The sequence below is a fragment of the Astyanax mexicanus genome, chromosome 22, assembly GCF_023375975.1.
Source record: "Astyanax mexicanus isolate ESR-SI-001 chromosome 22, AstMex3_surface, whole genome shotgun sequence".
Classification (NCBI taxonomy): Eukaryota; Metazoa; Chordata; class Actinopteri; order Characiformes; family Acestrorhamphidae; genus Astyanax; species Astyanax mexicanus.
In genome coordinates, this window is record NC_064429.1 from 12,847,180 (window position 1) to 12,862,786 (window position 15,607).

The 15,607-nt window shown below is 36.8% G+C and overlaps 1 protein-coding gene across 1 annotated transcript in view; it reads left to right on the forward strand.

Moving 5' to 3' along the window:
* The first annotated feature begins 10,296 nt into the window (after positions 1–10,296).
* Positions 10,297–15,607, forward strand: part of rph3ab (rabphilin 3A homolog (mouse), b) — a 37,850-nt gene continuing 32,539 nt past the window's right edge. The window contains exon 1 of the mRNA XM_022664851.2: positions 10,297–10,553. The gene's annotated coding sequence lies outside the window, so the exon portion shown is untranslated. The remainder of the gene's footprint in view (positions 10,554–15,607) is intronic.

The following is a 15,607-nucleotide window of genomic DNA, read 5'->3' on the forward strand; positions in this document are numbered from 1 at the left end:
AAGCTCGCTGAGGATAGCGTGAGAGTCTTTGGTGTAAGCGCTGTTGTCACTAGCATTAGCCGAGCTAGTTTTCGGTCTTTCAACACCGCATGACTGATAAGTTGATTTTATCTCAGAATTTTCGTTAAATTGGCTCAGAGACATTTAAGAGGTTGCCCTGCATTGAATTTCAGTCAAGGTAAAAGCCTTTTTACAGATATTACACAAATTTCATGAAACACTGACAGGAGCTAACAAACTCACGTCTTATCAGCAGCTCGCATCACTTGACTCTTAGTGACCTGTATTTGTGTAACGTGAACAAATCTGTCTCTAAAACGCCTCACATGCTCACATTAATATGAGTATAAACGTCACCTTCTTTACCAACAACAAAAAAACTCATATTTGAGAGACGACTCGTAGCTTTATAAAGGGAAATGGATGAGTTAGCAGCTCATATGTGGAGCATATTTTGCTGGATTCGAGAGTAAACTGCTGGTCTGAAGTTTATGTTCAGGTTCAGAAGGCTTTTGCTGTTTTATTTGCAGCTATAGCTGCACAGCTGCACCAAGAGATGTGTGGGTACAAAAGAGAAATGCACGTAGTGCATGTGTAAAAGCAAAAAGACACATGAACTTTGATTTGACCGTTTACATTCATGCCGCATGTCCATGGATCGGATATGTATCCAATTTAGGACCATATATGAAAGCAAAATCTGATTTGAGTCAGGTATAAATGTTATTAGGTAACATGTCTTTTGGGTTTTTAAAAAATGGTATGGGTGGAATCAGTAAAATCAATGATATTTCACTTTGATTTAGATGTCAGTTTTACACACACTCTTGGTTTACAAAAAGACTGCTCAACTTTATTTCAGAGAAACAAGCCAAATAAAACAAGCAAAAGATAAATATTTTTAAAATCAGCTTACAGAAACAGAAAGTTCTTAAATAAGCAAAATATCTTCCCAGGAAACAAAGGTGCCAAAGTTTGGTGTGCCAGGACCAGTGATGATGCACTTTAGCTTCTCAACCATGGCATCTTAAGTAAGACAGACCATATTATCATTCACACTGGCACTAATAATCTAAAGGCATAGCAGAAGAGAGCAGCTGATGGTGCAAGAAGGGTAGCACAAACTGCCACACAGATCTTTCCCACCACAAAGGCCTTTCCAATCTGCTACATTCACAAGATAAATGCAGAACTCTCCTGCAGATGTCTATCAATGGCTAATGTGCACCTGGTGCACAACCAATCTCTACAATAGGAAAAGAATAGTGAAGGCAACCACTCTAGCAGTCTTGAACTATGGTGATGTAATTAATAAAAAAGCGTTCTCCAGTGCTCTCAGACCACTGCATTCAATCTACCTTTCTGCTCTGAGATTTATTACTGGTGACTCTTACAGTACTCACCACTGTAGACTATATAATAGAGTTGGTTGTTCCTCACTAGCTGCACAAAGAGAATTTTCATTTTTAAATCACTTTCTGGCCATTTATAAGCTTATATATGTTTTCTGACCTCAATTAATAATAATACATATTAGACTCGCGCCAGTGGCTGGATCACCTGTCAGGTACAGAGAGTTTTTAGTGAACTGGGAAAATTTTATTTCTGAACTTCACATGTCAGACTTCTTATTCTTCACTTCACTGCTTTTTCAGTTTTCAGTTTATTTGTTTTCCTTAAAGGCCCTGGCAGTTTACTGCAAAATTTTGTACACTGGATTTTGTACCATTTTCTGTTGTTGACTGGAACTGAAGAGCTCAAACAGCAAAAAAAAAATGGAAAAAGTTCTAAAACATTTGACCAGTAGTAAAAACCTGTGTCTGTGTGTAATGTGAACGAACCTGTCTCTGAAACGTCTCACATGCTCACATTGATACGAGTATATACGTCACCTTCTTCACCACGAACAAAAAAACTCATATTTAAGAGACGACTCATAGTTTTATAAAGGGAAATGGATGAGTTAGCAGCTCATATGTGGAGCATCTTTTGCTGGAACGGAGATGTATTTGCATATATATATATATATATATATATATATATATATATATATATATATATATATATATTCAATACTGTATTTATACTGTATTTATTTTCCCACTGTTTATACTGACCATTTTTTTTCAATGTAAAATATTCAGGGCATGAATAAATCTTTGTTTTAATACAAAAGTAAAACCAGTGAATTCATGAAAAAACAGATCATACCCTTCAGGAAATCTGGTGTAAATGTGAGTTACTACCTCTTCTGGTAAACTGCGTAATATTAAAAAGGTAGAAGTGGAAGTATTGTATGGAATGAATCAGAATAGTTAAAGTTCGTAGTCCCACTTAAACTGGAAAAACTACACATTACGCTTAAAATGAACAAAGAACTTATAGACAATCCAGATTACATTTTTAAGTAGTGTCTACATCCCTCCCAGTGAATCCCCATATTATAATTAAACACATTTTACCTAATCTGCATCAGGTCAACAGCTCCATCACTAAAATCTAAACAAGCATGTGGATCTGATGGCATTTTAAATGAAATGATCAAAAATACATCTAAAACATTCCAATTGGATATTCTTAAACTATTCAATCTGAAAGTAGGTTATATCTATGACACCTAGAGTCAAGGTCTACAAACTACTATAACTCTTATTATTCCTTTTTATTTATATAAAAGAAAGGGAGGCACCTTATGCTTCACACTAGGAACATATACATTCAGTAGCTGTAAAGAGGACAAATATTTAGGATTTAGGATTAGTTCCATTAACAAAAATGCATCAACCCATTGGACCACACATCCACCAGCACAGAGCAGAATGCAGTGCTATCTGGCCTTTAACCCACAGTACACTTTTAGCCTGCCACAGCATGAGAGTGTGAATGTGAGTAATCCACCACAACACAGCTCAAACACACACACACACACATTTCTTTATTTATTTGTTTCATTTCATACCTTTTTATATAATTATGTAAAATATTATATACAATGAATATTTTATTAGATCATATTTATGATTATTGGATACATATGATTTTATATTTATTTTGTTCATTTTTACTTTGCTTAATTGTCAAAAAGTGAGAGAGAGAGAGAGAGACTTGAGCAAAAGACAAAGTGAGACACAAATTATATACACTATATTGCCAAAATGTATTGGCACGCCTACCTTTTAATGCATGAACTTGAGTGATATCCTATTATTAATCCACTGTTAAATGTTTAATATAATGCCGGGCCACCAGTTAAAGCTATACCAGCATTACCACATCTTGGAATACTTTCCACAAGATTTATGAGTGTATTTATGGGATTTTTACCATTCTTTAAGAAGCATTTTGTGAGGTCAGACAATAATTCTGGATAAAAAGGCCTGGCTGCAGTCTCTGCTATAATTCATCCAAAAAGTGTTCTATTGGAATGAGGTCAGAACTTTTCCTTTCACTGGTATTAAAGGGCCGAGACAGATTCCTGAAACACAACCCCACACCAAAATCCACCCTCCAGCAAACTTCACACTTGGTGCAATGCAGACAAGTCAGACAAGTAATATTCTTCTGTCTACTGCCAAACTCTAAAGTCCAGTGACAGCGTGCTTTACACCACTGCATTCCAATGACTTCCAATGGTGATGTAAGGCTTGGATGCAGTTGCTTGCATACCTATTCCATAAAGCTCTTGATGCTCTACTGTTATTAAGCCAATGGCCACATGAAGTTTAGATGTCTGGTGTGATTGACTATGCAGAAAGTTGGTGACCTCTGTGCACTCTGTGCCTGCTAACTCCGCCTGGTCATTTTATGTGGTCTACCACTTTGTGGCTGAGTTGCTGTTGTTAACTGACAGTTAACTGTGGAGTATCACCAGCTTGTACAAATGCGTAAGAATAAGAAAATATTACAATGAAAAAAAAAATTTTTGGAAGGGATTTGCATATTACTCTCTAAATGAATAATATAATAATATCAAATAATCTGTAGAAATTTCATTGTGTAAGAACACAAGCACGAATTCAGCACTCATCATCTCCGATAAGGCAGATGCACTGAATCTAGAACTGTCATTCAGCAACAGCTGATAGAACCACATGAGAGGGAGATTTCTTTAAAAACCTTTATCAAACACTACACTATAGACTAATATTCACAAATGACTATTTTACTGTGCAAACAGAAGCCTTTTATTAACAATGTTCAGTAGTGGCATTCACTTATCTGGGCTTGGAGGCATCTAGAATGGTCCAAATATACGAAGGGCCATCCAGACTGTTATCAGAAACAAGTCTAAATGAGAGGTTCTGTCATGGTATGGGGTGTGTTAGTGCAATAACACTAACACACCCCAACAGACTGCATACAGCCAGCAGGGACTATAAAGGAGATGTGAGAAAAGACAAGGAACAACATAAAAACAAGAGCATGATGTTCTAGAAGGAGACAGGAACAGGAAAAGGCAGCCAGAGGCTGTGGAAACCAAGACTATACTGTTTCTAATCTGTTAGGTCACTTTTACCCAGAGGGGGGCAGCAACTCACCAATTTTTCACCATCTTCTGCACTCAAAAGTGAAAGAGGCCTGATATGTTTATATACACTGCTTAAATAATACACTTATCAATCAGAGTAGAGCATTAACTCAGTTTAACTTATGGGGTATTGGTCTGGTCAGTTAAGTCTTGGGGTAAAATTAATTTATAAATGAAATTAACAACAGGTCCACTAGAGGAGCAACAAGAATACAACCCCCAAAACAGGAATGGAATGGTTTAAAAGGAGGAGGCCACTGACAGTTTGTCCCTCCCCGTCTTTTCTGATAGATTTTCCAGTAGTTTTGCATTTGTCTAGGGTCAGCGTCACTTCTAGTACCATGCTGCAGAAAATGAACTCCACAAAGGTAATCCAACTCCTGCAAAATAGCAAGTCACTATGTACCATTGAGATAAGGTTTTCTCTGTCTCCCAGCACAATCTAAAGTATATAGAGAAGATTCCAGGAGACAGCTACTCTAGGAGAGCTGGACATGGCTGTAGAAGGTCCTTAACTCTTCAGCAGTTCTGTGTCTGCTCCTTTGTGCACGGCAAAATAGTATAATAGATTATACTATTGTAATACTATTATTATAGTATTATAATATGAACTCTAACAGGCCATTGGTGTAAATGTGTCTTCATGAGGGTGGCCTGAAGGCCCAACGTCCTGATGGGGCTAGATCACCTGCCACTTTGGCTCTTACTGCCAAAGTATGAGTATTTTTCCGCAAGTTTCACGTATTATATTAAATTAAAAAAGGCTGTATTAAGCTGTGTGACTGGGAAAGCTCTTAATGCCAATCACGGTGCCGGTTCACAGATAAAGTCCCGCCTTACAGGAGAAACAGCCAATCAGCTTACTGGTTTTGTGGAATGTGGAGGAGAGTTAGTGTGAGTGAGGAAGCCCCTGTTCAAACCCACTGTGTGCCTGATAAAATCAGTGTTGCCAACTTAGCGACTTTGTCGCTATATTTAGCGACTTTTCAGACCCTCTAGCGACTTTTTTTTTGTAAAAAAGCGACTAGCGACAAATCTAGCGAGTTTTTGTGGTGTTATTGGAGACTTTTGGCGACTCTGAGATGAACACGCGCTCTTCAGTTACTGCCTTCCGCGCTGCAGCGGGCGCTGCCGTCAGCCCCGCCCCACACCACTCACAGTGCAGACCCACACTCTCTCCACACTCAGAGTACCCACACACACACCGCTCCACGAACACACTGTAAATGAATCGCGCGTGCCCACAGCCGCCGCTGACTGACCCCGCTCTGTATTTACAGAGCAGAAGTATAAATATTAAAGTGTCTTCAGTGTAACACGAACAGAAATCCCTTAATTTAACTCACACAGTCTCAATCATTCACTCACCTAATTCACCACACAGCCTGTCCCTCACCTCCTCCACAGTGTCTGCCTCTTTATAAAAAGCTAAATATCTTTTGAACCATTGAACAATTTGTCTATGATAGGTTTAAAAATAAAGAAAACTTAAGAAAACGTAAAAAAATAAAAATAAAATAAAACAAATCTAAATACAAAGCTAAAAAAAATAATAAATAAAACAAAGCTAAATATCTATTGAACCATTGAACAATTTGTCTATTATAGGTTTAAATATAAAGAAAACTTAAGAAAATGTAAAAAATAAATAAATAAATAAAACAAACGAACTAAAAAAAACTGAAAAAAAAAACTAAAAAAAAAAAAACCGTAGAATAACAGTTCCGGCTGCTCTTATAATAACATTTAAGAACATGGCAAAAAACTAATTTATGTAATTCGCGTAAAAATTAAGTAATTGTAAACAAAAGCGACATCCTATTTCAAAAGCAACAGAAGTTGTTCATTTGTAACATTTCTAACATATTTATGGTGTTTTTTACTCACTTTTTTTCTCTCCCACAACCTTAATCCTTTACAGCTTCAAAAAATATATTATGCAAATTAGGTAATGACGTCATTTAGCGACTTCTAGCGACTTTTAGGACAGCCAATAGCTACTTTCCTTACTGAGGAGTTGGCAACACTGGATAAAAGCTTGTGTCTAGTCAGTAAGCTTAACTTTGGAATTAGATAGAGAGGTAGTCAAGGTTTGAGAAAAAATATATAAATGTAATGTTTAACTTGCCCTTATGTGCCTGATAAAAGCAGCCAATAAATATTACATTTTCTATTGTGTTGATTAATTTAGAATTGCAGGAATCAATTAAAATTAGCTAACTAGTTAGCCAGATGTAGAGGATAGCCAGAATTTAGTACAACACTGATCAGCTGATCAGGTGGAAAATACACAATTTTAGGGCAGTGACCAGGTATAAGAAGCTGCTTTAAACTACCAACATTGTTGGTAGTTTAAAGCACAATGTTGGTAGTTTAAAGCAGTTTCTTATACCTGGTCACTGCCCTAAAATTGTGTGTTTTCCACCTGATCCAACTGATCAGCTAATTAACAATCCTTTATTGAGTTTACCTGTTCAAATCTCTTAGCCCCCTATGGACCATAAATGAATCATTATATATTTATTCAGCAGTGTATGAGACACATCAAACCACCACTTACTTTATTAAGTGCCTTTAAGGCAGAGAAAGCTCTAGAATATGCAGAACAGTGGGAATGTGCAGAAACAGGGTTGAGAAACACTGATCTAACGTGACTTCTGTTCATTTGTAGTTTACAATAACACCACAGTAAGACCACAAGTTTCTGTCAGAGTCAGTGATAGGACCAGGAGGGAAAAATATGGGCCCATGTGAATTGTAAACAGCGACATTGGGCCTAGATGAAACCCCTGTGAGATTAAGGTGGGCTGTAATAATTGGGCCATAATATAATAATAACAACTATATATAATAATTAACAATAATAATAACAGGACCCAGTTAAAACGCATGTACAAATCCACTCAGAGCCTATGTCCACTTGAAACACTTAGCACTTGTCCCACTCGTAGGCGCTCCACATGAGCCTGTTGGTTGGGATATCAATTTTGACCAGTAAACTTCCTGGTTTTACTTGTTTCTGGTTGGCCAGATAAATTCTCTTTTTATTGCAACAATATTATTTATACAAAGTGCTTACTTTCTATATTATAAGCTAATTCAGATACAGGGGTGAACTGTCAATAGGGAGAACCAGGACAATTTCTGGTAGGCCACCGAAATAGATAAAAATAGACTTTAATAATGACAAATAATTTATTTTGTTTATTAATTAAAACAATAATAAAATGTGTTTAAAATGAAGGCAATTCTAAAAAGAGCACAGAATGAGCTATAATGGCACACAGTGAAAAAGTAGGCAAATTTATTAAATGCACAATTTGTTTGGCTGTTAGAGTGGGGAAGAGCAAATCACAGAAAAGTGAACATACACTAATAACTTGTTTGTACTGGTCTGGCATGCTGAGATTAAACTTTTGAGGCATGTCAGTATCAGTTATCTGTATTTTAGAGGTTTCCTAATTGAACAGCCTGTTCTTTTAGTATTAGAGCTGTGCTGTCTTTACTGTTAGAACCTGAGGTCATTTCAGTTTTCTTCATTTTAGAGTGAGTACTATAATATGTATATAAATGTAATTATCTTCAATGTGGGGATTTTTTAGTTTATAGTTTATAAATGATACATTATATGATGACAATGTACATTTCATTTACAATTAGATGTTTTTTTTGTAACAAAGATTTAATGTATTTAAAACTTTTTAAATCTAACAGTATTTTCAAACAATCTAACAAGCATTTTTTTTACATATTTTCTGGAAGGAGGAATGGCAGAAAATAACTGTAATAACGTTGCCCTCTGCTGCCAGGAAAAAAAAAGCCTTTTCATTATTTTAAATATATTTTACTAATCACATAAGGTTTTTGATAATTTAATGACTCGCATGTAATTAAATATGTCTATTGGGGGCTGAGAGGGGAGCTGGGTGTTTTCTACGGTGGCCGAGAAAGCCCAACGCAGTGCAAATTGAAAAGCGCTGCAAAAGCACAAAACACATCCATCAAAATTACAACACAGGCGCAGCAAATAGAAAAACGCGCTGCAACTAGAAAAACGCGCTGCAAATAGAACCATACATCTTTTAAGGTCCCCGGGAAAATTCCGTTGTGACTCACTTCCGTTGTGTTGTGGTTCTATTTGCAGCGCGTTTTTCTTTATGCAGCGCGTTTTTCTATTTGCTGCGCCTGTGTTGTAATTTTGATGGATGTGTTTTGTGCTTTTGCAGCGCTTTTCAATTTGCACTGCGCTGGGCTTTCTCGGCCACCGTAGTTTTCACTTTGGAGTTGCTGTAATTGAGGGCTGAATTTAATTCCTAGTCCAGCCCTGGTTAAATATAGGGTCTTTAGAAATTTGTTAATATAGGGCACAAATCCATATATACCCAGATAGCAATTTATTTAAAGTTTTTAAATGGTTGGGGTTCTGAATTTACACTCTTATTGCTTTTAGGCCAAAGGTGGAGCCCACAAATTATAAAAAATAAATATTATTATTATAATTATTATTATTATTATTATTGTTATAATTATTATTATTCTCAGCTGGCACACAACCTTTAACGTTAATATGTGGTTGAAATAATTTTATCACCATACAATTTCGAAAAACGGTTTGAGGAGGAATGAAAAAAGTAGTTTTATTCTATTTGCAGTAATTGCTTTTTAATTTGCCACCAGTTTTTTTGTCGTACCTGTGGATATGTTTGTTTCACTGTTGTGTTGTTGAGATCAGATGTTTAACCCTTGTGTGGTGTTCGGGTCTGTGGGACCTGTTTTCATTTTTCATCAAATGAGACTAAAAAAATATTTTTTCTAACTCAAACTCATAGGCACTGGCTCATTTTTTGTGAAATTACATATACAGTATGTTTGGCCAAGGGCTAATAAACATTGCTACATTTGTAAATTTGAAATTAAACAAATTTTCTACTCATATCTTGAGTTTAATTCATTTTCTTTTACATTTTATTAAAAAAACTAATAAAAAAAGAGTAGCACTTTTTGAAAGAAATGTAACATAAGAAAGGTAAAGGGCAAATATTAACCATGTAAGCTGTTTATATTGCTTGCAATTTAGGTGAAGCAAGCATGTGTAAAGCATTTTAATGTAAAATTGCTTAATTTTGCTGAATTAAATACAAGTAACAAAGTAAACGAGTAACAAAAATATGAACACCACACAATGGTTAATCAGATTGCTAGTGGTGGAAAACATTCTTTATACTCATATTTACTACAGTAATGTAAGGTTAACACTATATGTTAAAAATAGGATTTTCTAGTTTAAGTGAGCTAGGTTTATTAGGGATTGAACGTAGAACGCTAAACAACGTTGCTATATCAACGTTGATTTACTTTTCAAAATCCAACACCAAATCCAACGTTGATTCATCCATAACATCAACGTTGATTCAACGTTGAAATGCCAGCTGGGTTGGTTGCATGGAAAGATGAATGATAATTAAATGATATGAAAATAATAATGTTTATCATTATGTTTCAGTGTATATTTCATGTATTGTGGACCTCTTGTAGTGTTGCTGTAAAGCACGCTTTGGGAAACGTCAGATTTCCCAACAGAAGGCGTTATACAAATCAGTTTGATTTGATTTATTTTGATATTTGAATGTGTCTGGTTTAATGTGAACGGGTTTTGAACACACTTCGAATGGAAGGATAACATGCGTTTTTTTCTTTCATCATTTCTCCTCATTCATCCATTCCGCTTGTATGAGTGGCGGGGTTTCCAAAGCGAAGTATCAAGGGCGCGGCGTACAGTAGAGCTACTTGAGGAGTGTCCCACGCAGAGCTGAAGGAGCGAGCGCCCGTGGTCAGAGCTGAGACGCGGCTTTATGCGGCTTCTCTCTGCGGAACGCTCACAAACGGGAGCGAGCACTGCCCAGAGCTATAACCGCGCTCTGTGAAAAGCCGCCAAGCCCGCGCTCACTGAACACCCGCTCAGCATCTCCGCATTTACAGCATCATCCCTCGCGACTGGGCATCATCTCATCTCTCAGGACAGCAGGTAGGCACAGCCTAGCAAACCATATCGCTACTTTTTACCTTATTTTCTTACATAAAGCAATACAGCCTACACACATATTATAGCTATTAACATCAGTGCAGTCTGTGTACAATATGCTGGTGAATTACATAACGTACCGTGATAGAGAGAGAGAGAGAGAGAGAGAGAGAGAAATGGACAGAATTGACTATTACAAAGCCATTCATTTGCGTCTTCTGTGTACGCTCTTTATCCATTTTTTACCATCACACTGCAGTTCCTTCATTCCGATCTTAAGTCGGATTCTGATGAAAGTATGCACGCGAAATGCCAGTTTACTAATAATGAATAGCTACAGAAAGCAGCACTTGAATGGGCTACTGTCATCAAACATGTATGAAGATGAACGGTATAGTACCATGAATGAACTGAATGGTACAATATGCTGCTGGACGCATTGCTTCGTGGTTTTATATTAAAATACATATTCTAATCTAATCTGCTCTGATAGAATTGTATTTTTTCAGATTTTTCTTCTACAAAGCGAGAAGAATTGATTATTTAAATCATCTTTTAGCTGTAGCAGTCAGGTCAACGCCTCTGGTCGGGCATGCTGTAGGCTACAAAACAACACAGTCCGCCTTCAAATAGAACAGCATCAGCTGACACGAATCGATAAAGGAATTGGGCTTTTATTGATGAAGATGGAGGTTAGGAAGCTGGATGCCTTTTAACACGGCACATCTGCTGTGTATTACTATGTATTTCCTTGGCGCAATGGAGGCGTCTCTGACTGGGAGAATACGGCGACATACGCTTGGCTGCTAGCTGCAGAATATGAGTGTAGCCTACGGTGAGCCTATCTGGAACGGCTGACTGCGTTCAAAGCTGCATGAAAAGGAAATGCGCAGTAGTGTATTTGACTAGTTTGGCATGTCCAGTCATGTGCTTTACCTTGTTGAGAAACAAGATGAGAAACATTCATTTAAGATTGATAGATAGTGACTTTTTGATTTTAATCCTAATACACTCAAACAGCATTTTATCCACTTTTTCTATGCAGTTCTACATACTTTTTCATTATTTTCTTCAAATTAATTTTAATATACAGCTCTGGAAAAAAGAGATCACTTCAGTTTCTGAATCAGTTTCTCTGATTTTGCTATTTATAGGTATATGTTTGAGTAAAATTAACATTGTTCTTTTAATTCTATGATTACAACATTTCTCCCAAATTCCAAATAAAAAGTTTCTCCTTTAGAGCATTTATTTGCAGAAAACGAGAAATGGCTGTAATAACAACCTCAAATAATGCAAAGAAAGCAAGTTCATATTCATAAAGTTCAGAAATTAATATTGGTGGAATAACCCTGGTTTTAATGCAATATTGTCATGTTCCCCTCCACCAGTCTTACACACTGCTTTTGGATAACCTTATGTCACTCCTGGTGCAAAAATTCAAGCAGTTTAGCTTGGTTTGATGGCTTGGGATCATCCACCTACCTCATCTTCATCTTCCAGAGGTTTTCAATTTGGTAAAATCAAAGAAACTCAATATTTTTAAGTGGTCTCTTATTTTTTCAGAGCTGTATATTCTGACCTGTTTCTAAAATGGATATTATAAAGTCTTAATTCTAAATGTTTACTTTTGTTTTATTGTACAGCTCTTTGGTTAGCACTCAATGTGCGTTATAAATTAAGGTGACTTATATCAGGGCCCTGTGGAGCTACAGTTGTGGTCAAAGGTTTACATACCCCGGCATATTTTTTGCTTTTTTGGCATTTTCTTGGGAGAATATGAATGATAACACAAAAACTTTCTTTCCACTCATGGTTAATGGTTGGGTGAAGCCATTTATTGTGACTGTGTTTTCTGTTTTTAAATTATAATGACAACCAATAACATCCAAATGACCTTATTAAACCATGTATTGCCCCCTCTAACATCAATGAAAGCTTGAAGTCTTTTGTAGTAGTTGTGGAGGCTCTTTATTTTCTTAGCTGGTAAAGCTGCCCATTCTTCTTGCCAAAAAGGTCCTGTAAAAAGCAGTCCTGGCCTGTCTTGCATGAACTGTGTGCTTGATATCTCCCCAGAGTGGCACAATGATATTGAGGTCCGGAGACTGATATGTCTAGATCTCCAGAATCTTCACTTTGTTCTGCTGTAGCCAATGACAGGTTGACTAAGCCTTGTGTTTTGGATCGTTGTCATGTTGCAACGTCCATGTATGTTCCATTCGCAGCTTCCAGGATGATGAGTGCAAATTTGCCTCTCTTTGATAATGTACTGCATTCATCTTTGACCAAGTGTTCTGTGCCTTTGTAGCTCACACATCCCCAAAACTTCAGTCATCCACCTTCGTGCTTTACAGTAGAAACGGTGTTCCTTTTATCATAGGCCTTGTTGATCTCATCTAAATGTAACATTTGATCTTAGTCCCATCACTCCAAATGACCTCGTTCTAGAAGTTTTGAGGCTTGTCTCTGTGGTTGAGTTTGTGGGTTTGTCTTTGCATCCTGAACAATTTTCCTGGCAGTTGTGGCCAAATTTTTTGTTAGTCTACCTGATTGAGATTTTTATAGAGCCCCTACATTTCTATTTGTCAATCACAGTTTGAACACAGCTGATTCCTTGGATGTCTTTTTGTATTTCTTTGCATGACTCACAATCCAGCTGGATGAAAGATAGAAGAGTCTGTCTGCATCCCAGAAACTTACACAGCTTTTCTGCGCACACACACTGATTACAAGCAAACAGATCACAGTGAAGATGTTACCTTTAGTAGCCATTCAAACCCGTTTGTGTCAACTTCTGGGCATGCTTTTAGGGCAAAATCATCAGGGTATGTAAACTTTTGATCAGGGCCATTTGGATGTTTTTGGTTGTCATTTTGATTTAAAAAGAGAAAACACAGTCGTTTGACAAAAAATGGCTTTACCCAAACACTAACCATGAGTGTTAGTGTCATCATTTATATTCTTTGAAAAAAGGCCAAGAAAGCAAAAAATCTGCCATGGTATGTAAACTTTTGAGCACAATTGTACTTTGAGCTTGTTAATGATGTAAAAATGACTGTGGGTTAGATACCTGGGTTTGGCATTTGTGCCCAGCACAAGTATGATGAGTATGTTTGTCTTGTCTTAAGTATAGTTGAACAAATGTTGCAGTTCAATTTGTTATGGTGCCTTATTACAATCAACCAAAACAGAAAACCAGGATAAATCAGATGAAAAAAGAAAGTTGAAAGTTATTTATGTCTTTTGAGACACATAATTGGCATACTAATAATTATACGTATGATCCATGACATGCATGATTAAAATGCTACATTTTCAATAACATGTTTACCTGGCAGGATCACAGTATCTTGGCAGCATACACAGCAATATAAAATGAAACGCCTACCTCACTGCAACTTCATTTGGTTTCTTTATTCCTTCCTCCATTCCACCTATTTTTAGATCAACACCAAACCAAACTTTTGTTAGTACAGGGACACCCCTAAATCAGAGCAGCCTGAAATGAAGATTTTAAATGTGATGCAATGATTGAATCTCATGTGTTTCAAATATATGACTGTGCCTTGTTCTGAAAGCCTCACTGGTGTTACAGAGAACAAGAAAAAAGGTAGCTGAAAGTTTTTAGTAGGTGAAATATTGTTTAACTGCGATTTAAACGTGGAATGACAAACACAAAGATGAAAATGAATGTAAAAAGCGTAATAGAGGGTCAACAACTAACATAACTAAATTACCTGCCTCCCATGGTGGCCATCCAGAACCTTGGCACAGTTACAAGACCTAAATCAGAGGACTTGAGTTTTTGAGATGGAGAATGTGGATGTAGTAGTAGTTTTGAGAGATGTTGTTGGGATTCAGTGCAGGACTTTGCATTGATAAGATTTTTTTTTTGAGAGTGAGAGAGAAGGTGGGAAGAAAGCCAAAAGAAAAAGTGCTGCTGAAAGTGTTGAGTACGCAGGCTGTGGACTGGGGTAGGCAGGGGGAGGAGTAAGGAGTGGGTGGGGTAATTGGCCATCCAAAATGGGGAGAAAATTTGATAAAATTATAAATAGAAATGTATATATTGTTGATATTCAAACATGTCAAGCCACATTTAAATTACGCAGTATACACCATTAGTTATGTTAATAATATTTACACCAAAATGTTTTGTTGCCACTAAATTTGGCACAAGAGGGTATTGAATGCTCTTTATAAGACCCGCCCATTAAACCTAAAATGGGTTTAATTAGGGGGGTCTAAAAGACTGAAGTCACTAAACTATGCTGGACACTTTAGAAGTTGTTGAAACTTATTTATGGCAGAATTTATGGCTCTTCCTTTACATTGTTTCATAATGATCTGGAACAGAGGTCCTGTGCCCTGGACAGATGGTTGGGCAGATGGTCCACAGTACTCACCACAGAGTGGTCTTCCTACAGAGAATAAGGCTACTGCGTGTCCCCTGTATTTAAAGTGGGACCTTTATGTGCTTTATTAGATCTTCCACCTGTTTTTAACATGATAGCGGTAACCACAGAGTTGAGACTGCTTGGCCCTGATGTTTTGTGGCTGTACACAAAAGGTGGAACGATCAAAAACTAGATCATGGAATGCTTTTTTTATTTTTCAAATAGGGTTGATTAAAATGAATGTGTTTGTGTGAATTCAAATACATTAGGTATAAATATAGTTGGGGAAAAAGGATTTAATGAGCCACTGATTGTGCAAGTTGTCTTACTTAGAAAGATGAGAGAGGTCTGTAATTTTCATCATAATTACACGTTATCTATACAAGACAAAATGAGAAAAAATACAGGAAATCACATTTTAGGATTTTTAAAGAATTTATTTGTAAATTATGGTAAAAAAATAAGTATTTGGTCACCGACAAACAAGCAAGATTTCTGGCTCCTTCTTTAAGACGCTCTGCTATCCTCCACTGTTACCTGTATTAATGGCATCTGTTTGACCTCGTTATCTGTATAAAAGACACCTGTCCACAGCCTCAAACTGTCAGACTTCAAACTCAATCAAGAGACCAAAGAGCTGTCGAAGAACACCAGGAAGACCTG